The sequence below is a fragment of the Sabethes cyaneus genome, chromosome 1, assembly GCF_943734655.1.
Source record: "Sabethes cyaneus chromosome 1, idSabCyanKW18_F2, whole genome shotgun sequence".
Lineage (NCBI taxonomy): Eukaryota > Metazoa > Arthropoda > Insecta > Diptera > Culicidae > Sabethes > Sabethes cyaneus.
Window position 1 is genome coordinate 82,664,495 of NC_071353.1, and position 24,439 is coordinate 82,688,933.

Consider the following 24,439-nt stretch of genomic DNA (forward strand, 5'->3'; position numbering starts at 1 on the left):
GTTACAAAATATAGTGAATTTAGACCAGATATAGAAAATATGACGGCCTGAACAGAAATTCAGAGAAAATAAACCATATAATGCAGTTTATTTTTTCCGTTACGGGACACCGTATGCAGAATACCGTTTGCTCAACAGCGCATGGTGTGCCGTAACGAAATGATTTTTATTATATCTTAAAAACTAAAGACAAAACTTGAATATACTTTTACATTTTGAGTTTCAGGCTGCCTTCAGCTAAAAATTTTCGGAACATGTCGACTTTGAAAAACTTGAAACAGAGCAGAGTTTTGCAAATGTTTGAATCATGTTCAGAATACGCATTTTCTGCGATGGTGTCCCGTAACGAAAAGTATTCCGCCACTATTCAATGATGCTTATTATAATAAATATTTCGCCCTCGTATTGAGAAAGTACTACCAAATAGCATCTCAAAACACCTATTTTGAAAGATATTCGTCAGACTGTTGGTAAAATATGAACAAATTTGCTTCGAAAAAACGGTTGCTCATGGTGTCTCGTAACGCTGGAATGTGTCTTCTGCGCTTCGAATTATGGTGGCCCAACCTTAACATTAAGTGCTTTTGTAGCAATTCGCCTTACCCTACCCAAACACCTTATTGGGCGGGATTTTTCTACGGTCTTCGTATGGAGCACAACACGCTTAATACATTTTCAGTATTATTTCTTGAAGAAATGTTCAATGGGCTTGGACAACTTTTTTTGCTAGGTTTAGTCACTGAGTCCAGCACGCATATTTTGCATGGACGATTGAAACTCACAATATTGTGAAAAGTTAGCTTTCACAGTCAGAAATTTCACAATGCTTGTACATGGATATCGCGAGTTACTAGCTCACTTTTTACTTTTTCAGCGACAATCCGCTTATCGAATCCATGCCGAATTCAGGAGCCGTCTCCACAATACTCGGTCTTAGGCTACCAATTCCCAGTCGCCCCTAACACCCGCTGTGCTAGCATCCTCGTCAACAGTGCTCAACCAACGGCTACGGGTCTGCCTCGAAGTCGTCGGTCTCTGTTTGGTTCTCTGCTAAATATTGTTTTCGCTGGTCTCTCATTCGGCATCCTTGCTACGTGGGCAGCCCATTGTAGCCTACCCTATTTTAATCGCTTCACAAAATTCGCATCCAAGAATTGATCCCAGGATCTTACGCTCGAAAATGCCAAGAGCTTGTCGGTCGCTCTCTTTCAACGTCCACGCTTCGTGGCAATAGAGCACCACCGGGAGAATTAGAGTCATATAGAGCGCGAGTTTTGTACGGAGTTGTAGCACAGAGAATTGTAGGCTACGGGACATCAGCTGACTACGTAATCTGCAGAAGGCCCTGTTGGTAGCCGCTATCCGCCTTTTTACTTCACGGCTCACATCGTTGTCACATGTCACTAACGTACCAAGGTAAACAAATTCGTCAACCACTTCAAAAGTATCTCCATCTATTACCACTGCAATTCCGACACCCGAAGGGCTACCACGCTCTCTACCAGCTACCATATACTTTGTTTTTGTAGAATTTATGATAAGCCCTATCCTCGCAGTTTCCTCCTTAAGATGCGTGTACACTTCTTCCACAGCTCTACGGTTAACACCGATGATATCGATGTCGTCCGCGAACCCTAGGAGCATATGAGATTTCGAGATGATGGTACCGCTTTTCTGCACGCCTGCCCTTCGAATAGCACTTCCAATGCAATGTTGAACAGCAAATTCGATAGTCCGTCACCTTGCTTCAAACCATCTAACGTCATCAAGCCTAATCAGCACGTATCAGCCTAATCAGTGTTTAATTTAATTTAATTTATAACTGTTATCGATAATTCCCATTAGCAGATCGTAAACAAGCAATCTCTGTGACGTTCGTCTTCTTTGGACAAGCGTACTAAGTTTTATCAACTGACAACGATTTTCGTAAGCCGGAAGGCGTATAGGGTCCTGCCAAGGCAAACGACGCAGGGCAAAACGTATGAAACAACGTTGTACTCTTTCAATTTTATTAATTTTCCCTGTGTGATATGGTGCCCACACCGGTGCTGCGTATTCCAAAATACTTCGAACTAAGGTGCAGTGAAGCGTTTTTAAAGCGTAGATATCATTAAAATCCGAAGCGGTTCGTCGAATGAAGCCGAGCACAGCATACGCTTTTGACGATATTATGCTAATGTGCTCGTCGAACTTTAGCTTGCAGTCAAGCATGACTTCCAGATCTTTGACAGAGCTACAACGTTTCATTTCGCGTGCGTTCATTAGATATTCGAAATGTTGAGGGTTACGAAGGCGGGAGAAAGTTATGACGGAACATTTTGATGCATTTACCTCCATCCCGTTTATGAGGCACCAGTGCAAAAGGCTGGTGTCGACTCAAATCGAAAAATAAAATTCCCTGACTTTCCCTGATTTTCACTGATGCTTCAAATATTTTTCCCTGACCCTCAAAACTCGAATATCAAGCTTATTTGGGCGATTTCTGGCTTAAGTTTTTAACCCTTTAGCATGGCTTATGCGAGCTGCTGAAAACTAAAGCTAGATATCTTCATGTTTTAAGAACACATATCAAAGATTCTTAACCTATTTCTTACCAGCGTTTCGAAAACGCCCTCTTTTATCGAGTCTAGGGACAGTTATGTTTGAGGTATCAACTTGAATCCAAAGAAACAAAGATTGAGAAATAATCTAATCGACCTGTTTTTGCACAAAGCTTAGATGTTACATACAACAAAATTACAGCCGTGTAAACATAACAAATCTTGCTAATTTTCAGTCAGCTCAAGCTAGTAACTTTGCCGCTGGAAGGTGGACACGTGTCTGCGGGGTTTCAGTTAAACTAAAACAAAACTTTCAGTTTCAGTTTGTTATCTTTGCTGCAAAAAGTATGGGGTTAAGGAGATGACTCCCCAAAGATTTGGTACAAAAATGTGCGTTTTGCTGGCTTCGAGGTACGGCAAAACTTTAGCTAGATATATTGTTAGAAAATGTCCAAATGGCAAATATTTTAACCCTCAATGGTGGACAGTATGCGAAGTTAAGACTAAAGCTGTGTGTCATGATTTCGAATTGCAACTATCGAGGCTTGAGAGCAACATTGACTCGAAGGTAGTTCGGTAGCCGGCCGTTCGGTCCGATGACCGTATATGGGTGTTGAGAATTAAGGCAAATTCTTCAACTACAGCTTAATCAATGTATAGTCACCAACAAATCATAAATTCGATGATACTAGGGACGAATTGAACCGCCCAGTTAGCTTAGAGGTACGATGCTGATCTAACAAGCCAGTTGTGTTCGAATCTCGGCTAGCCGGTTTTTGTTAGATAGAATATCCTACTGATTCTGCACTGACCCCGTAATTTTCCTGTACTCTAACAGCCGGCTGCGAAGCCTGTCGATAAAGAAGAAGGATATTGTCTAGTGACGGTTTATGCTCAAGACTTTGCTTTGCTTTTCTAGGGACGAATGCTATGACAGTTTCGAAAGGATTTATGGGGTGCGCACGACTTGAAAATTCAAGACTCTAGCTCCCAGATCGATCCTGTTTAACAGTCAATACTTTTTGGAAGTCACAATATAGAGATGCCAATACCGGGGGGTATTTTGAAAACCGGTTTTTCGGTATTGATAAATGCAATACCGGTAAAACCGGTAAAAAAGCGGTAAAAGTTAACATTTGAAAACTGCATTTAAAAATTATATGATTTGAAGAGAATCTTTCCATAGTCCATGGTAGTCAATTCTTTTTGGCATAACTAATTGAACTAGTTCATCAAAATAATAATATTTAACAATGCGAAGAGAATTTACCGTGTCATCTTTTAAACGAGAACAAATTTTAATGAAAATCTTCAAGAGGCAGAGAATCTTCATTCGGTGTCCACAGAGAAAGAAAGAACAATTCCTAGTGGTAAATTAGAAATGTGGCTAGGAAAACCCTTGTTCAAGAGTTAACTGAATACTGACATTTATGATAAATTATAACTGAAAGTTCAGTTGTTTTGGTTCCTCTGCCTACTCGGTTTCTGAATTTATTCCATTGACTTTTAAAATAATAAAAACTTGCAATATTTTGTTATCAAAATATCCTTGAAGCCTTAGTGCGGTTAATTATAAAACGAATAAATTTAAATATACGAGCTCTCTCTGAAATTCTACCGATACAGTAACCCGAACAGCAGTTGTGCGGTACCTGAAAGGTGTTCCGAGAGTAGTTTTAGAGTTCGTAGTTCGTAAAGTTTGCAATTTTTCCGGTACAGCAATTCGACAGCAGCAGGCTGGTTCTAGCACTGCGACAAAATCTTCTTTCTTCACGAATTCCTCATCGCTTAAGTAAAGCGTATCGTTGCTTCTCAGATCGGACTGAAACGATCGAAGCGATGATTGAAGCCCGCAGAATTGTCTCAGCCCTGCCAATAGGTTATTCTTACTAAACATAAAGTTATTTCTACTCCAGTTTGTTCTAGCAACCGAAAGAATTTCTTTTCCCTGTTGTGTTCTGACATTTCTCTAGAGTTAACAGTACTCTGTTAACTGAAGATTTTCTGAACAGCATCACTGATATTTCTTCTATTGCGCCATATTCTTAATTATTTGGCGTATACAAGCAAGAAATCGGACCTACTTTGCTCTTCGCAAAACGCTACGATCAAGAAGCATACGCCGCCGTACCAAGCAGACAATGTACCAAACCCTTATTTAACCGGTAGTTCTTTACGGACTTGAAGCTGTGACATTGCTCACGGTGGAAATACGCGCTCTTGTCGTGTTTGACCGAAAGATGCTGCAGATGATATTTGGTGGAGTACAAACTGAAAGCAGAGAGTGGCAGAGGCGTACAAATCACGAACTAAAGGCATTGCTCGGGGAGATTCATCGTACAGCTGACGAAAATCGGTAGGCTACGGTGGGCTGGTCACGTCGAAGACGCCGGAAGACAGTTCTCTTCAACGACCTCATCGGCACCAGGAACAGAGGGGCTCAATGTGCAAGATGGCTCGATCAAATTAATGACTTCTGAGACAAATGGGAAATTGGCGACGAGTTGCCCATGGAGTGCAAAAAAATACCGAAAATACCGGTTTTTGATCGTGGAAAACCGGTAATTCGGTATTGGAAAATAGCCCGGTAATACCGGTAAAACCGGTTTCGGTAAAACCGGTATAGCATCCCTCTCACAATATACAGTCTTTTCTTAGCGACTTTGACCACTATCTCGTCGTAAGATCCACGCAAGGTTATCGAAATCGGCGAAGGCTTACACTGAGAGGATGTTGGATTTCAACATCTAGCGGTTTACGGCATATGACGTTGCAGTGGAGTACACCAGAAAGCTTGATCAACGAATCGCAGAACAGCAGGACGAAAGGGAATAAGACGTAAGTAGGCTGTGGAGGATCCGCCATAGCGCCAACAACTACGAGGGAAGTGATAGGCACGACGTGGGGAAGACAATCACCCTTATTCTGCGAGTCACGTGTCTCAATACGACAATTGTCACTCGCCGTGACTCGCCACGGCGAGTCGAATTGAGTGCTGTCACCTAGGTGACAACCGTGTCACCGAGGTAACAACCCCGTGTCACCTAAGTGAGAAACCGTGTCACCTAGGTGACAAAGCGAGTCACCTAGGTGACAATTGTCACCTCATTCATATGACTCCAAATTAGTTACGTCACTCGCCTCGCAGAATAAGGGTGAGTGTAACAGCTTGTTTGATGTCGAATGCCAGAAAATGACAGATGAGAAGAACCAGGCCAACAGTCGCATTCTCACTGCGGATCACGTCAGAACAAAGAAACATGTAAGCTTTCTGCGTATTACGTAACCAGCTGAACCAGTCCCGAAGGTTGCCAACTCGCATAAACGCAAATTCTACAGAACGTTAATGCTCCCGGTAACCCTTAACGGACATGAATCATGGACACTGAAGGAAGATGATCAATGCTTGCGGCTTCTGAGTGTAAAATTCTGCAATTGGTGAAAACGCTATAGATCGCGTGTAAATAACAGTCTGTCTCCCGCTTTGTGCTCTTGATGTCTGCACCGTGAAGTGCATGAGGCCTGCCATTGCCGATTTCGAGCATTACAGCGAGTGAACTCTGACAATTGTGGCAAACTGAAAGATAATCGAATCGCCACTAGACATGTAACAAGTTTTAATTCAACCGATCAATCTGCGTATATTTTACACGAAAATTGATTTGATTCCAAAGTTGGTCAACAATATTGCCGGGTAAACAAAATTCCCCTTATTGAATTTCGAAATTCCCTGATATCCCCTGATTTCCCTGATCCAAAAATGAATTCCCTGATATTCCCTGATTTTCCAGGAAATCGACACCCTGAGCTATTCACATCACGTTGTAAAGCGTCGCGATTGAGAGCAGTTGTGACAGTACGGAAAATTTTAAGATCATCGGCATATAGTAACTTTTCGGACTCTAGGCTATCACAGATATCGTTTATGAAAAGTACAAAAATCAATGGGCCCAGAATACTGCCTTGTACTCCAGAGGGTATATCAAAACAGTACGATTTAGATCCATTCATGTTCACGAAAGCAGTGCGACCGATTAAATAAGATAACAGCCAGTTGGTTATCCATTCCGGTAAGCCAATGCGCTTCAACTTTTCAATTGCTAATAAATGCGGTACCTTGTCGAATGCCTTGGAGAAGTCTACATATATTGCATCTATCTGTTGACGTTTCTCTATGCGTTTAAACATATTGGTTACAAAACTCATCAGGTTTGAGACGGTTGATCGGTTCCTTACAAATCCATGTTGATAGTCAGTTATTACATGGCGGACAGCTGAGTATAACGAATGGTGCACAATCTTCTCAAAAACTTTTGAGATGCTGTTTAGAATTGAGATACCTCTGTAATTTTCAACGTTGTTCGTGCTGCCGCATTTATGAATTGGTTTAATAGAAGCGTGGTTCCATGCCTGTGGAAAGACTCCGCTACTGAGAGTTATTAAAAATCATCGTTAATGGCAATGCTAACGCTTTGGCAGAATGTTTCAAGAATAATGGAGGTAGTCCATCAGGTCGCGGACCTTTAGAGTCCACTGCGGTAAGTGCGATAGACACTTCATTTGTCGATAGTGTTAACGAAGGAAGAAACAAGTGTTAAGCATTTGTATATTGCTGATTGCTTCGCTTTGAATAGCCGGGGGGTCATTGCAGTATACAGTTTTAAAGAAATCAGCAAACAAATTCACAGAATCTTCAGCTTCAGATACTTTACTATCCTTATAGAAGACACTTGATGGGATTCCACTTGATTGCCTACGACTTTGAGCAAAATTCCAGAAGGACGATGGATCTCGTTTCACCTGGGACTCAATTCTATTTATGTATTCTCGGTAACAGGCATTCCGTTGTACTTCGTACTGTTGCTCAATTTGACGTAGAGACTGTTTATTACGGTCTGATTTATCTTTAAAAAAGCGTTTGCGAGCTTTCCGTAGACGGTTGCGAGAATGGTTCAATTCTGAATTCCACCACGGTTGATAATTGGTGGACATTTTGCGTTGTTTTTTAACCGGAACGTGCTCATCAATCAAGAGATTGATTGTTCTGTAAAAACGTTGAACTGCCTCATCAGTGGTACATTGCGCTAGAAGACTGCGCCAAATAATACTTGCTATAGCGTCATTAATTATATCGAAGTCACATCGGGAGAAATCATGTTGCCACGCGTCAAGTGATTTTTCGTAAACGGAGTTTTGAACGTCGAGTAGTAGAATGAATGGTCTGTGGTGTGCGTCAATTCTAAGAATAGGAGATGGTGGCTCAATGATTTCACAGGTATTCACGTTGCTCACGAACGCCAAGTCAAGCAGTCTACCATTTAGGTTGGTCAAGTTGAAAATTTGCATAAGTCCATTTCCTAACAATGATTCCGTTAGAGTGGTTTCCTGTTCTGAGGATACGTTCGTCGGCAGATAGCTATTTATGTCGGAGTCGAAGTTCCATATAAGATTCGGCAAATTGAAATCGCCGAGCAGGACTACGGAGTCAGTAGTTTTTGTGTGATCAGTAAGCATTTGAACACAATGTTCAATGTTCATTGTAAATAGAAGGATCGGAGTTAGGCTTAATATAGACGCAACAAATATAAACTGACTGTTTCGGCAATTCTAGACAAACTGCAACTTGTTCCAATCGATTATCGCTAGGGAAAGATACCAGACAACTTTTGAGGCCTTTTTTAACTGCAATTAGAAAACTTCCTTCACGTGAGGAGCTACTGATCGAGCTATTTCGATCACGTCTGTAGAAGTTGTACTCTGAAGATAATTCGGACGAGGATATGTCGCTGCGGAGCCATGTTTCAGTGAAAGCTATGACGTCATAATCAGATGATGAAAGTGCAAGAAAGAAATCGTTTGTTTTCGTTCGCAATCCTCGGACGTTTTGGTAGAAAATAGAAAGAGATTTAATCTGAGATATATTAAAACAGATTATTTTTGTTGTTGCCGCAAAACTATCACACGATACCTGGTCATTGCGACACGCGAATTGTTCAGGAAATTGGTCTAAGGATTCGCCAGTGGGACCAAATCCGTTATCACCATGTTGACTGAAGCTGCTGTTGGTTTCCAAAAAACCCCCTTATTAATAGTCTTGTCTTCAAACTCGCGAAAAACAATGCCAACTGGCCATGTGCCAGAGTCCATGGCTCTGTCTTTCAACGTCAACGGTAATCCAATCTTATATGAGATAAAGTTGAGCGATCTAGGATCTTTGCCACGAGGAATCAATTTTACTACTTTGACATCATTTGTTCCGAGTTTTTCAACCACCAGATTAGTTACAGTTACAGATGCTAGTGGAGCCTCGGGTGAAATACCCGTCAAATACAGCCAAAAGTTTTCATCAACCTGATTCGCCGGCTCCGAGGATTACCTACGAATGGCCGAAACACAAATGGCCGAATCACGAATGGCCGAAACACAAATGGCCGAAATAACGAATGGCATAATATATCAAATGGCCGAATCACGAATGGCCGAATCACAAATGGCCGAAACACGAATGGCCGAATGTCATATTCGGCCGAAAATATTCATAGCCTTCAACATGCGCAAACTTTGGGTACATGCTGTCCTTACTCGCTGCCGCTCGTTCGGACTTAACTAAGGGATGATCCCTAATAGACAGTAAACCTAGGAAAATGCATGCACCTAAATAACAGTGGTTTCTGCGGGGGGGCTGCCCCCCCTGCAGTGGCCGGCGCTTCCGACGGCGGATCACCGGCGCACACTCGCGGCCTACGGCCGTCTCGCCCTGAATCATCTAGGAAACATTTGCTACTAACACGGTAAATACGACTCGCACCTTATAATGTAGGTGTATTTATAATCAAGAAATATAAGGTGAAAACCATTACCATTACTCCACCTATACTGAATGGTGTCAGACTGGGCTTCAGTAATGAAGTCAAACACCTCGGAATAATTCTCGATAAAAAACTGAACTGGGCTGCCCACCTAGATTATGCTGTTAAGAAAGCAACTTCGGCTATCTGGGCATGCAGGTCACTGTTTGGCAAAACCTGGGGATTGAAACCTCAACTAGCCTTCTGGTCATATACTACTATTGCACGGCCTAGGATAACCTATGCTGCAGTCGTATGGTGGCCAAAGGTGAATGAGGTGACAGCCCAAGCCAAACTAAACAAAGTTCAGCGCCTGGCCTGTCTTACAGTTACCAGTGCCATGCGTACAACACCTACTGCAGCCATGGAGGCAATGCTATGCTTACTGCCTTTGCATCTTCATGTGAAGAAGGAAGCAGAGCTCGGCGCACTACGGTTGCAAAGGAGTAAAACCATACTCGAAGGTGACCAAATCGGTCATCTTCGCATACTTCGGGAATTCAATCTGACACCCTTAGTAACTTCAGTCTCTGACTGCATGGAAGCCAGGCCCAATATGGACGTTCCATATGAGGTGATTGAAACAGATCGCTCAATGTGGAATAATGGAGGGCCAGATCTTCCATCTGGAACTATCTGTTTTTTTACAGATGGTTCAAAAAAGGTGGCCTGCACAGGCTGTTAGTCTACGGACCCGGCATCAGGGAAACTATCTCATTAGGAAAGTGGCCCACCGTTTTTCAAGCAGAAGTATATGCCATATACATCTGTGCGACAATATGCTTGAATCGAAAGTACAGGCATGCGAAAATCGGTATCTTCACGGACAGCCAAGCAGCACTACTGGCTCTCAAGTCCGCCAAATGCGTATCCAAATTAGTTTGGGAGTGCAGCACAGCATTGAGGGAACTCTCCCGCCAAAACAAAGTTTTATTACTTCGAGTGCCCGGTCACTGCGGAATCGAGGGCAATGAATTTGCTGACAACCTAGCAAGACAAGGATCAGCTCAGCAATTTATTGGTCCTGAACCGTTTCTGGGCACCTCCACATCCGCCGTGAAAGGCGAACTGATGACATGGGAAAAGCTAGAAATAGCATCCCGTTGGAATCAAACACAGGGTTGTAGACTAGCTCAACAGTTTATCTACCCAAACCCTGCAGTAGCTAAAAAACTACTCCATTTAACTCGTAGTGAACTACGCACGATCACGGGACTCCTAACAGGACACAGCCCCGCTATTTATCATTTAAAGAATATCGGCAAGGTATCATCTGACACCTGCCGCTTTTGTAACTCTGAACCTGAAAGTTCAGCGCATCTGCTCTGCTATTGCGGAGCTCTTGCATTATCAAGGCACAACTTCTTAGGAAGTTTCCTTCTTACTCCATATCAGGTATGGAGCCTAAATCCCAAAACGGTCATTGGCTTTATAAACCATGTAGTACCGAATTGGGGCACAGGATTACAACTATTCCGCTCAACTCCATCAATGGGTATGAGCGATCCGTAAACTGTGTACAGCAATCGGGGCCTGCCACAAAAGACGATCATTAAGACTGTCGCAGTGGCCTTTTAACCCAATGCCCTTCTGGCATACAAAAAAAGGTGAAAACCAGTATAAAAATTATCTTTCGTAGATATATGCTTATATTATAATTGTAATCTTGTTCTTACTGTCATGGATTTTCCTAAAGAAGTAAATGCAGTAAACTACAAGTTTATTACCAAATTACTAAAGCGGCCGAAATATTTCATTAAATATCCCGCCGTGTCCATCTTTGTTGGCCGCACATAGCAAAGCCAACAGTTGTGTCCATTGTTGTTGAACACGGTTTGCTTTCCGCACGGTAGTTGGTAGTTGTCCTGTGAAAAATGAGTGCATCCGGCGATTCATCCGATGTTGCTGGTTTCAACGACGAAGAAAGTGCACCTGTTGTTAAAATTGTGTTGTCGCAGAGAGGAAAACCGATGCTTTCCATTGATGGGATACTATTCAATAAAAACAAGCAGAAGCGGAATGCTTCTTATGCTTTTTTCATTTCACACAAAATATAATAAAACAAATATACGCGGCCCAGACAGCACACTTTCCTCATTTCTGGTTACAGCAACTTATTTATGACTGAAATTAGTCGTTAATCGGTTACCACAACTAGTTTATAAAAACTGTGCTAGTAGGGAGACTAAAACAACATTACTCGACCAGCACAGGCATATTCATGGTGGTAAAACGGCTGCAGGTTTGTTGATAAAGTACTTTTATTTGGTGTTTTTAATGTAATAAAAATTCTAGGCTTTGTCTTTTCTGCCACAAAATCGGATACAGGAGGCGTACGACGCGATGGAAGGGACGATGCCTGAAGCATTGGAGAATTTCCTTACATATTTTCGGAATACTTACATAAGTGGGAGGAACTGGAACAACTGGCCATTGTTTCACCCCGCTTTGTGGTCAAATTTTAAGCCTGCCATTGACAAGCTACCGCGGATCACAAACAGCTTGGAAGCATGGCACCAGCGATGAACAACCATTGTTGGTTCCCATCACCTGTCAATGACCAGGATCATCACAGAGCTGCGGGTGGAGCAAAAGTCGATAGAGGGGAACATCCTTAGAATTCTTCACGGGGATGTTCCGAATTCGCGCCGAGAAATAGACGAAAAAATCTACTCGAAATGTGTTAATGCTCACAAAATGAGCAGCAAAAATTTTGTTGACGCAGTTGCGCTCTTATTAAGCGCTAAACAAAGGCGTTCGTAAAGCATGTTTTGTTTGTTTAATAGTAGTAGTTTGTTTTTTGTTTGATTAAAGTTATTTGTTAACTACTTGCCAATTCATGGTTTTTATTGAGTATTTAGGCATTTCGAAAAATTTCGGCCTTTCGTGATTCGGCCATTCGTGATTCGGCCTCTCGTGATTCGGCCTTTCGTGATTCGGCCTTCTGTGACTGTTATTGAAATTCGGCCATTTGGATTTCGGCCATTCGTGATTCGGCCATTTATGTTCGGCCATTCGGTACCAGCCCGGCTCCGACAGTGTTGAAGAAGTGCAGATACCTGTACCACGTAGTAGTTTCGATGGTCTGTTGGTCGAAATGTCAATGTCATCTCTATCCCTTTTTCTTTTAGCGGAATTAAAAGAAAGTGGACACGGAGATAGCGCAAGCGGAGTTTTCGGGACGGAATCGACGAGAGTTTTGAAATTTGTTCGAATTTCATCTTTGATATCCTGCAAAATATCTTTGCGAATTTGATCCTTAATCTCAGCAATCAACTTTGAATTAGCTTTTTATACTGAGACTAATGCAATGCGGAAGCGAGCTTTATCCATAATATTTTTACAAGTGTTGCACATCCAGAAAAGATTCGACTTTTTGACAACAGCTGCAAAAATTTCGTCATTCAGCCCACAGCATTTAGCGCAAAACACGGCAGAACAAAAACCTCCACACTTCATAGAATTTTTTCCCGCCTCAATATTATTCGCGCAGTTCTCGCAAACACCTGACATGATCAATAAAAAAAACTGATGTGGCAAGCAAAGGGTCACTATCAGTTAGCTTATGGTGCTCGAAAACAGATGGCGCTACTGATGCTTACAAATTCAAGATTATGTTCAAGCATAATCTGCCATAGCTCATTTCGTTTAGCTGAATCGTACGCCGCCTTGAAGTTTATAAACAAATGATGAGTCTGCAAGTTGAATTCCCGGAATTTATCGAGGATCTATCGCAAGGTGAACATTAGGTCCGTCGTGGAGCGTTCCTCTCGAAAACCGCACTGGTATTCGCCAACAAAGGTTTCCGGCAACGGCCTCAGTCTGAGAAACAGGATGCGAGAGAATCTTGTATGCAGAATTGAGGAGACTATTGTCTCGATAATTGCTGCATTCGAGTCGATGATCCTTTTTGTAAATAGGGCATGAGACCTTCCAACCAGTCCGTAGGTAATTCATCCTCAGTCCATACCTTTAGTATAGCCTGATGGATTGCACAATACAGCTGTTCGCTCCCGACTTTAAAAAAAGTTCGGCTGGGATGCCGTCCTTTCCAGCTACTTTGCCGTTTTGAGCTCCCTCGCTGCTTTCCTAACCTCGTCCAAAGTTGGTGGATCCACAGCTTGTCCATCATCCTCAATCGTTATCCTGTTTCTGTAGACTGCTCTATCTTGTTCACCATTCAACAATGCACCGAAATGTTGTTTTCAACGCCTAGCGACCTCCGATCTTTCGGTAATCAGGTTCTCCTCCTTGTCGTTGCACATAACAGGAGTAGGCACGGTACGGTTCTTGATTCCGTTGATCGTATTAAAAAAGCTTCTCGTATCGTGCCTCTCGAAGCAATTCTCCGCCTCCGCAAGAACTGACGCTGCTGACGTGCTGACGTTTCTTACGACGCTGAAGTCTCTTTTCGGCTGCTCTAGCATCTCGATATCTCAACTCGTATTGATGTACAAATAAACAAATAAAACCTTTGCACTGTCAAGAGGCTTCAGAGGGTAAATATAGAATTCAGTAAGAAGGAAGGGTAAATGGAGGGGCCTGAGAATAAACCCATGCTAAAGTCACTTGACATCTACTAAGATTCCACCCATTGTTCGCTTGTCAAAGCAGCTCGATAACCTTGCGGCTAAGGAGCCTGTAACGATAGCTCACAGATTTAATCAGAATCAATGATTTTCCATCCCTGATCTTGAGATTACCAAGATGTAGTGATGTCCGTTAATCGTTCGATTAATTCAACTAATCGAATAACACATGGAATATTCGAATAATTTTTAACCGAATACCGCCAGCACGAGTAGTTGAATTAATCGAATAGTTCAATGAGTACGAATAGTGCCCGAATACTGCTCGTTAATCGTTCATAAACGTTCGACTAATCGAATTTATCAAAGAAATATCCGAATATTTTTAATCGAACACCATCACTGATACGAATAGTTGAATAATTCAATTATTAATAATTAATTGATTAATTAATTAATTAACAATTAATAATAAAAATTATTAATTATTAATTGATTAGTGCAGACAACGCTCACCGATTAATCGGTAATCGAATTGAAAATTTCGAACATCACTACCAAGATGAAGTAAGCGTTTCACATGTAGGTAGATGTACCAGTGATTGTGGATTGTGGATGTACCAGTAAAAGTGGAAACTCGAAACGTTTCATCATTTTGACGGATTTAGAATAATTTCGATAGAATATCAATTTTCTATTGTTAAATACAGCCCAGACTCGATTATTCGGGTGTTTTTATTTTCAGCCCGGATTATCGAATCACCCCACAGTGGTCCAAACAGCGAAATACGTGATCGTTTGATATAGCGCCGAAACGTGAAGTTTTTCGCATATAGTGTCTTTAGGAACATTTCTTGGTATAATAAGCCCCTTCTTGTGAGAGAAATCTTTGGGTGATTAATTTCCTTAAAAGTGAGATACGAAATTTATTTTCTCGTACATTCGAGATACAGGTTTGGTACTTTCAGCATAGTTGTAGTAAATATCAATACAAACAACTTTGTCTAAGACACCATACTTGAATCTTTTCATGGAAATTGTCTATGAAGCGTTATTCGTGGACAAACCCTTCAAAACAGTTTTTAAACCCTGGCTTATTCTGGTCAACTTTTATGTGTTCGTAGTGTTCTAAAAAGTTGTTTATCTTGCTAAAATCAACGTTTTTGTAGAACATTATTATACGCGATTTTCGGCAGTTTCGGAGATTTTGAGCATTTTTGATGAAAAATAGTACTACTTTGAGCCTCAATATTTCCCAAGGTGGCAAATGGTGGCAGACCAAACAACTCCTACTTAAAAGTACAACAAAAAACCTTTAAAAGCGAGTGTCAACTGTCTGTATCCGTTTGTATCCTCAAAAGTTATAGTTATTTTAAAAATCCATCTCAGTCATGTTTATAGAACAATTAAAATGTACTTCGGATGCAATAAACGCCATTTTGTTTACGTTGACAATCTCTTTCTAACAAGTTGAGTTACCAGCAATTTTTTCGCCTATTTTCGAGTCGAAAATGAATGTAAACTTAAAATTATTTGCCGCAATTAATAAGAGCAAGACTTCCAAATAACTAACTTAAGTCTATTTTGTTCAATACCTTCGATTGGTGTCTTTTCAAAAGATCACACTCATAATGGGCTGGTACCGAATGGCCGAAACACAAATGGTCGAATCACGAATGGCTGAAATCCAAATGGCCGAATTTCAACAATAGTCATAGAAGGCCGAATTTTTTCGGAATGACTAAATAACTATTTCATTAGAAAACACGAATTAACAAGCAGTTAACAAATAACTTTACTCAAACCAAAACTAAAATAAGCAACACATCTTTTTGTTGTACTTTTAAGTACGAGTTGTTTGATCTGCCACCATTTGCCACCTTGGGAAATATTTAAGCTCAAAAAAGTACTATTTTTCATCAAAAAAGCTCAAAATCTCTGAAACTTCAGAAAATCACGTATAACAATGTTCTACAAAAACATTGAGTTTAGCAAGATAAACAACTTTCTAGAACACTATGAACACGTAAAATTTGACCAGAATAAGTCAGGGTTTAGAAACAGTTTTAAAGGAATTGTCCACGAATAACGCTTCATAGATAATTTCCATGAAGATATACAAGTATAGTGTCTTTGACAAAGTTGTTTGCATTAATATTTACTACAACTTTGCCGAAAGTACCAAACCTGTATCTTGAATGTACGAGAAAATTAATTTCGTATCTCACTTTTAAGGGAATTAATCACCCAAAGATTTCTCTCACAAGAAGGGGCTTATTATACCAAGAAATGTTCCTAAAGAAACTATATGCGAAAAACTTCACGTTTTGGCGCAATATCACACGATCACGTATTTCGCTGTTTGGACCACTGTGCACCCGGACAATCGAATCATCATTTTTGGTACCATTTTTTTTAGTTTTTTGACTTTTGGGTATCAGAAATGTTTTATTTATTATTGATCTATCTTCCCAAAAGTCAGAAAATTCCTCTCACGATTTTTTCCACTGATTTTTTTTTTTTTGTTACAATATAATTTTTTGTATGTTATGTTCTTCAATATTTAGGTATTATAAACGTTTTTTTATTATTGATCAATATCCCCTTAAGTCATAAAATTCCATTTTTGCAATTTTTTTATTGATGATTACGATGATGATGATGATGCTGATTTTTAAGTAAAAAAAATGATTCCCTCATCGCAGGGTTTATTTTTGTGTTGTTCGCCGATAAAAGGAATACAGGGATACCTCGATATAAGACAATTTATAATTTCTAAAAGAGGTCTTATATCAAAATGGTCTTATATCGAAACATGGTTTTTTCAAAAAAAAAAATTGCATTAGCGGTCGCCAGTTTTGCTCTGTGTTATGTGTTTACGGTTTTTGAACTATTCATTATTATTTGAACTATTAGTTTTTACAATTTTTGGGGTTATTTTGAAATAATGAACATTTTCATGGCGCCGATTTCAGAATGGAAAATCAGCTCTGGTATCGTTACTAGTCATGTCAAAGGAATTTGTTTCGATATAAGACAAAAATTGTATTATATCGAATTGTCTTATATCGAGGTTGTTTTATAATGAGGCTGTCTTATATCGAGGTATCCCTGTATAAGAAAGGAATTTTGTAACTTTGGGGAGGTGAATCAATACTTGTCAAGTTGGAATCATCATGTACCATGAAAACTATAACATTAAGGTTTAAAATAAATCATTAAAAAAGAATAATTTTTGTTTTCACCCGGATAATCGAGTCTAAAAACCTGGATAATTGAGTCCCCGGTTAATCGAATCCCCGGATAATCGAGTCCGACCTGTTTGCGTTTGTTAACAGTTTTATCCAAGGTACATAGTTAAAATTTAGGATGTTGGTGTAAAAATTACAAGTTCCTTTTGAGTATATCAATACGGTGCAATTACTTAAGAAATTCGTAACAAACCATAGCATTTTAACAAGCCTTCGTTATTATCCACCTGCTGCCATGCTCACTGCAAGCGTTATTAAAAAAAATTCCACTATTATAAGCAAATTTTTCACTATTAGAGGGACATTTCCACTACTTCAAGAGCACAGACTAATGACAAGAAAAGCAATATTTTAGATATATTAACCAACAGAATGGTATAATTTTGATATGTATTTAAAGCCAACATTATGGTGCATCACATTATCATATAGTTCAATTGGAAACTGGTAAAATTGAGCATTCTATTTGTCTTTAAATACTATCCCCTGACATAATCCCTCCATTACTGGAGCATCTACCCTAATGTCAAAAACAACAGCGCGAGTTACCGTGCATTAAAAACAAAAAAAAATATTCCTAGAAAAAGCCATACCGCGAGGTGCTCTTACTCCGTGCACCTGGTATTAAAGTCAACACTCTTTCAATAAAACATGCACATTTCCTCTAACAGTTGTTGAATACTTGAAGGAGTATACGTTCAAACATTTTTTTCGAAAATATTCTGCATGTTCCGTTAGGAAACCGTCACTTTTATACCTAGTGTACGAAATTAGGCTCCGAACTAAGTTAGGGCACCTCATGGTTAAAACTTATTTGTTTGGACCCTGTTCTTATGTCCCCTCGAGTCACTCAGGTGACCTTCAGATTCGCTAATTGTGTCCTGATGCAAAAAATTTATATGAGAATAGTGAGCCCGTGTTAAGATTTATATTCTCAGTCTTAACAGAGTTAGCGGTTGCAAAAAATCGACTTTAGGATGCACAGAATATGTACCATCCTTCATGCGAAAACGAACCTTAGTAACAAGACACCAGACCGAAAACGCCCTTTTAGAATCTATAACCATAGGACACGCTATACTCAAGGCATAGAAAAGCATAGTCAAATACTTACTCTTCAATCCTTGAGTTTCGAAGGAAGTGAATTAATTTCGCAGAGTTTTTTGGAATACGGGCCTTATCGAACTCCTTGGAGCTGCTGCTGCCTTGGTCTTTTCAGTGCTCAGCACATAAATACCCAAATCTCAAAAGAAATCAAAAGAAAATACATATAAAAAAATCTTTGGATTTGTAGAACAAAATTATAAACATCGTTAACTTCGAGTCACCCGACTCGAAACGCATGAGAGGGCAACGTAAAAGTAAAATGAATAAATTTTGACCAAATAAGCTTCAAACAAATTAAATTTTGTTTGAAGCTTATTTGGTCAAAATTTAAAGTTCCGATAAAATTTATCTATTGATATCAAAACTAATACTTCTACCTATTGATAGTGAAAGCACTGGTTAAATCTATTCAACTGTGAAATTAAAGAAATAGACACTAAGCCATCTGTTGTATGTTTGTAGTAACAAGTTAGCTTCCATGAGATGTAAACAATTGCCATGTAAAGCTACATATATGGTTTATATTTTAGAAGGCTGTAAATGAAGAAACGTAACTGTAACAGACTATTATAGACCTGATTACGTTAAATTGCATAAATATTTGTAATTTTAAAACTAAGAAACTATTTGTAATGTATTTTTGAGGTGTTGGAAAGTTATGAATTAATTTTTTTGCAAACCAAGAACTGTGAATATACCGTTTTCAAGAACAATCAAACATGATGCAAACCTTTCAATATAAGTCGCACAATACTAATTATTGCAATACAAAAATTTTTCTCCATCACTACTAACCATGAATAAATTCCGATTTCTTAATGCACAAGATTTTTCCGGATAAACCCATTTTGTTATCTCACGGTTTCAGCACATTACACAACACAATTCAACTACATCAGGAACATTTATAATAAAAAAAAATTCTATTCGAAATCGACCCTTCCGCCAAAGATAAAATATTTTCTTTTGTAGAATACAATAATTTTATTTTTATCAGAAATCACCAGTTTGACATTTAAAATAGCAAAGCAATGGGCGATATCACATTGGCAGCGAAGAAAAATCCGATTTTTTTAATCGATATTGAAATTGTTAAAATTGATAAATATCGGCCTTGCTCATTACACTTAGAGTGACTATATACAGAGTGGCGACAATGTCAAAATTGGAATGATAATTATCTGTCAGTGTCATTCCAATCGAGCAGGCGACCTATCCAACGCGTATGCAGGAAAGAGAAAGAAAAACCTTGGAAAAGCCCGAAAACCCTATAGTTACTATATATATAGTTCGGCGGATAGAAAATCGGGAGCCAAATAAACGTCAAAAGCGGAGCCAAAAGCTTTTCAAAATCCAAAATGCAGGAGTAATGGTAAAAAAATACACTTTATTTTCATAGAACTAGTCATTTTCAACACCCGCCAGTGATTATTTTTCGTAAAAACCTGCACATTTCACCATAATTTCAAATTTAATTTCATAAATCAGGGATGCCAATTCGCCTACACACAGAAAAATTTCATGGTAAATTCTACCATTTTAGGGGTAAGCTTGACCAGAAAAGTATGGTGGTTTTCAACCGACTGGGAAAACTGGTCTAGATAACATTTTCATGGTTATTTCGACTATAAGCTTGAACAATGGACGCATGGTACGGTTGACCACGCATAGTAGGCATAACTATAATCTGTATACCATAAAATTGTCATCATTACAATGCTTTAGTTATCTTAACCACTTTTTGTATAGTTTTACTGACAAGAAAATAGTCATCTTGGACAAAAAAATAAACGGAACTAGCTGGTTGCAGTGACAATTTTATGGTAAAAATGACCATGTAGGGTTGGGACAACTATAATTTAAAACTATACAATTGTCATCATGACAATGGTTTTGTTATCATGACCAGGTTTTGTATGATATTGCTGACAAGAAAATAGTCATCTTAAACACGCAATGAACGGGACGAGTTGGTTGTCGTGACAATTTCGTGGTAAAAATGACGTTATTAACTATTGTTGAAATAACCATGAACGTAGTCATCTCAACTATAAATTTTATAGTTTTTATGATCATTCACGTTATACTTACTCCGAATGAATCAAACGAATCTTTTGCAATAAATGAATGTGGTGCACCTGCAGGTATACTTGCAGAGAAACTTTCAAGTATACTTGCAGATGCACCACATTCAATTATTGCAAAAGATTCATATGATTCTTTCGAAGTAAGCATAATGTGAACGGTAATATATAAATAAATTAGACGGATTTCTCATTATTTCACAATCCAAATAACAAACAATCGGTTATGTCTATACATATATATCGTAGATTACTATAATTTTAACAGGAATTTTACGTACGTTTTTGGTGTGGCTCTGCAGTGTAGGTTTGCTAACTGTGGTTACCTGCATTCCGAGTATAGATTCATCCGCGGCTAAAACCACAATTTGCGATGTTCAGCCTGCAGCAGAGCCGGTCAGATCTGGCATATTTAGCTGGAATATACTGAAGTGAAACCACTGGCTCCCTATTAGTTTGAACTGCCTGAACATTAATCGAATGTGGCATAGACTTCACGTTATCCTATTTGGGATGAGAAGCGGTTTTAGACGTGTGCTAAACTAACACATACCAATATTTACCTCAAAGTTGTCGAGCCCGTGTAGCTACTACTCTAAAAATCCTTATCATGATGGCACATCCAATGACGATCATCGGTTATTGGGACTTCGAATAAATTGGAAACATCTCCCGGGGGCATTATGCAGCAGAATCCTGTACGGATGGGAAAATCGATAATCCTGGAAATAGTTTTCTGGACATATGCCGTATTCTTGACTGCAGACAACACGTCTAACTTAAGCCTATCCATGATGCCAATTAACTACAGGATAAGATTCTCCACCGTGCACCATGCATTGAAAATATTGTTATTTCAACTGTTATAAACGGCAAGCAAAGGTGATCTCCGTCAAGTGATTTAACAATTGGTTTCTGATCAATTTCATCAGAACAGGTTGGTACAACCGACATAATTAGCATTTTATATATGTTCGGTTCTAAGGGAAAGTCTGTCATACGGCAATCTAATTATGCCGGCTGTCTTTCGTTGTCTAATGCAGATAAAGAGTGCAATAGGTCTGAAGCAGGCAACAGTAATTCAACTAGCGGAGCATCCATAAAATCAAACTGCAGGAAATCGTTAATTCTCAGCTGAAATATCATTGTGGTCAAATCGGTACGCTAAATTTTTGGAACCAGCATCGGAAGCGTTTTACGTTCCATTCTAGTTTTTGAGATGAAGACTTTTTGCTCAACAAATCCTGGATTAACCACATAATAAATACCATCGACTGTGAGCGATGTTTTCGTTATGTCCGTTCGTAGTGTGTCAGCAACTTGAATAACAGACGACTGAAATGAACAAAATTGAATAAACATTGAAATACGACAAAAATTAAATACTCACTTCGTTCGTTCGTTGGATATGCCGTAGTTTCGGGGTAGTTTAAAGGCCGGCCGAAATCTTCCGATCAAGTAGGACGTCATAACTGCTGGTAGAAGTAGATTTTACGATTGAAATATTTCAAAGTCTCGGAGTTGCTAATTGTGACTCTGATCGGTTTTAGAAGTCTATTGTGCTCCAGTGTCTGCTGACGGAAATAGTTTGACGATGGTCTAGCTCAGTGGTGGCCACGGTACAAGCATATTGCGGGCTAAATCAGATCTCCCCAATAGATCCGCGGCCCTAAATGACTTCTGACATTAATAAATTCAACCTATAGTGTCCGTCCGCCATCTATCAAACCAGTTCGCGGGCCGCAAAGGCCAAATTCAAGAGCCGCAGTTTGGCCATCACTGGTCTAGCTGGTGTTACATAGGATGTCATTTTGAATTATTCGACTGAAGGTACCGAAAGTGTAATCCTCAATTCCCGACACGAATCAGCCATCGTTGGCAGTTCCAGAACCTGCTTTTTGTTTGTACGTGTGGCAGGATGTTCGAACTGGTTTGTCTGATCATCTGGATGCTACGCTTGTTCCGCACCTGCCACTCTACCGGTCAGGAAAAATATGTACTAACTTTTGATTCCTGTCGGTCTACTATATTGCCGCTTTCCTCTGTCGAAACGTATTTACTTCTGTTTTTTTGCTGAAATATCCAGTAAAACACTGTACCTGGAAAACAACATATTAGCCTCAACCGTTTGAAACAGTCCTAATCGAGTTCATTGCTGGTCCTAAAAAGAGTTATTATGGTGTATTTGAAGATAATAAAAGATGATTTTTCTATTTCTTTACCTAAAGCACAAATGGTGCTTCCTGTAGTCCGTACGGTATGGAGTTATGATGACGGCGATTAAAACTTTGGATTGATTCTTTTTTTTTCACTGGCCTAATAAAATAAAAAGTTTTACTGGCCTGTGGATTCCGATATAAAACATCTGTTGGTGAGCAAACCGTGATCATTGTATTGTATTTACGACGAATCAAGAAGATCTATGACGTGGATCTTGGACCCGGCAACAATACCGTTCGCACAATAGAGGCTAAATGTTGTGATTGCTGGATGGTGTTGGCTCATTCCTAGTTTTTGTAAAGAGCTGCAATCCGGTTATGTTCGATATTTCGAAAGCAAGTAACAGATGCAAATTTTCTTAAAAATATGTTGCGGAAAATATAAAGAAAAAGAAAATATTGTACCCAACAAATATTTTTGTTATATAACAGCTTATCAGGCGTTTGCTACTCGGTATTAGCTATACAATGGTTTTAATAAGGTATACTATTAAACAAAAATGTTTGTTGGGTATACAGAAAAATGAATTTTGTCTGTTCTGCATGTGCCTTATAGACTAGGAAACTATACTAAACCGATCGGAGTGAAAATTTGTATGCGGTTTTTAAGGCCAGGGAAGGTTCTTATTGTACTAGCTAGTGCTGCTAATGAAAATACGTCTGTGCCGCCCAGTGGTAAAGTTTGTACTTCCCAGTATGTATATTAAATAGCATATCCAAGAATCTATGTTTACTAGATCAACGGATAATAGAGTTTATAAATATTTTACTATACTACACAGGGTGGCTCCCATACAAATAAAACCCAAATTTTACATATCTCGAGAACCAATCAAGCAAATTGAACCAAATTTTGGATGAGGTGGGGTTTTCCCTTCTCTGGAAGGGGTTGTACTCACACAAATAAAGCGGATATTTTTGCAAAACTCAAAAACTAATTGAACTCGAGAAAAATTCTTCCATAAACATTAGTCAATATCAAGATCACTAAAAACTGCTTATATACACTAGATGATTCAGGGCGAGACGGCCGTAGGTCGCGAGTACTGCCGGCGGAAGCGCTGACCACTACGAGGGGGGGCAGTCCCCAGAGAAAACACCTCTGTCTAGGTTTATTTGTTTTCCTAGGTCTACTGCCCTCTATTACTTTCCTTCAGTTGGGTCCGAACGAGCGACGGCGGGTAAGTGAGGATAGCACCCGCGAAATAGTACTTTTCGCTAAAAGGGTTTTCGCGAAATGGTATTCCGCTAACACTATATTCCGCATTATGGTCAACTGAGAATTGGTTTTCCGCGAAAATTCGGCGAAATGTTATATAATCACGGTGAATATTTAAATACTATTAGTTTTATTTTATCTGCCGTAATAATAATGGTGGGAGCAGCCACGTAGCCAGGGGGGCCTGGCGGCCTTGGGCCATCCCCCGAAATATTTTGGCTCACATTTTTATCGCGGCACTGCAAGAGATCTGTCGCAAAGGCGAGAAGGTGTGGAGGATCCGTGGCGGTAAAGCCAAATTTTTCCAGAGCGGTGGAGCGATCGACGAGCTGGGAACGGGCTTCGTAGTATTGGGAAAAATGCAGGATCACGTAATGGACTGGAAAGCGATCAACGAGAGGATGTGTGTGTTGAGGATAAAAGGCCGTTTCTTTAACTACACCATCATAAACGAGCATTGTCCATACGAAGGTAGACCCGACGACGAGAAGGAAGCGTTCTATGTGCAGCTGCAGGCAACGTACGACAGCTGCACACGACAGGACATCAAGATCGTCATCGGCGATATGAACGCCCAGGTCGGCAGGGAAGCAATGTATAGACCGGTGATCGGGTCCCATAGCCTGCACACCGATACGAACG

General features: G+C 39.7%; 1 protein-coding gene across 2 annotated transcripts in view; it reads right to left on the reverse strand.

Annotated features, from left to right (window-relative positions):
• The window catches only part of LOC128732532 (serine/threonine-protein kinase Warts-like), a 481,997-nt gene extending 462,737 nt beyond the window's left edge, over positions 1 to 19,260 (reverse strand). The window contains exons 1-2 of one of the 2 annotated variants that reach the window (XM_053825799.1): positions 19,071 to 19,260; positions 18,283 to 18,411 (exon numbers count right to left, since the gene is read on the reverse strand). The gene's annotated coding sequence lies outside the window, so the exon portion shown is untranslated. The remainder of the gene's footprint in view (positions 1 to 18,282; positions 18,412 to 19,070) is intronic. The other variant, XM_053825798.1, reaches the window with a different exon arrangement.
• Positions 19,261 to 24,439: the final 5,179 nt, after the last annotated feature.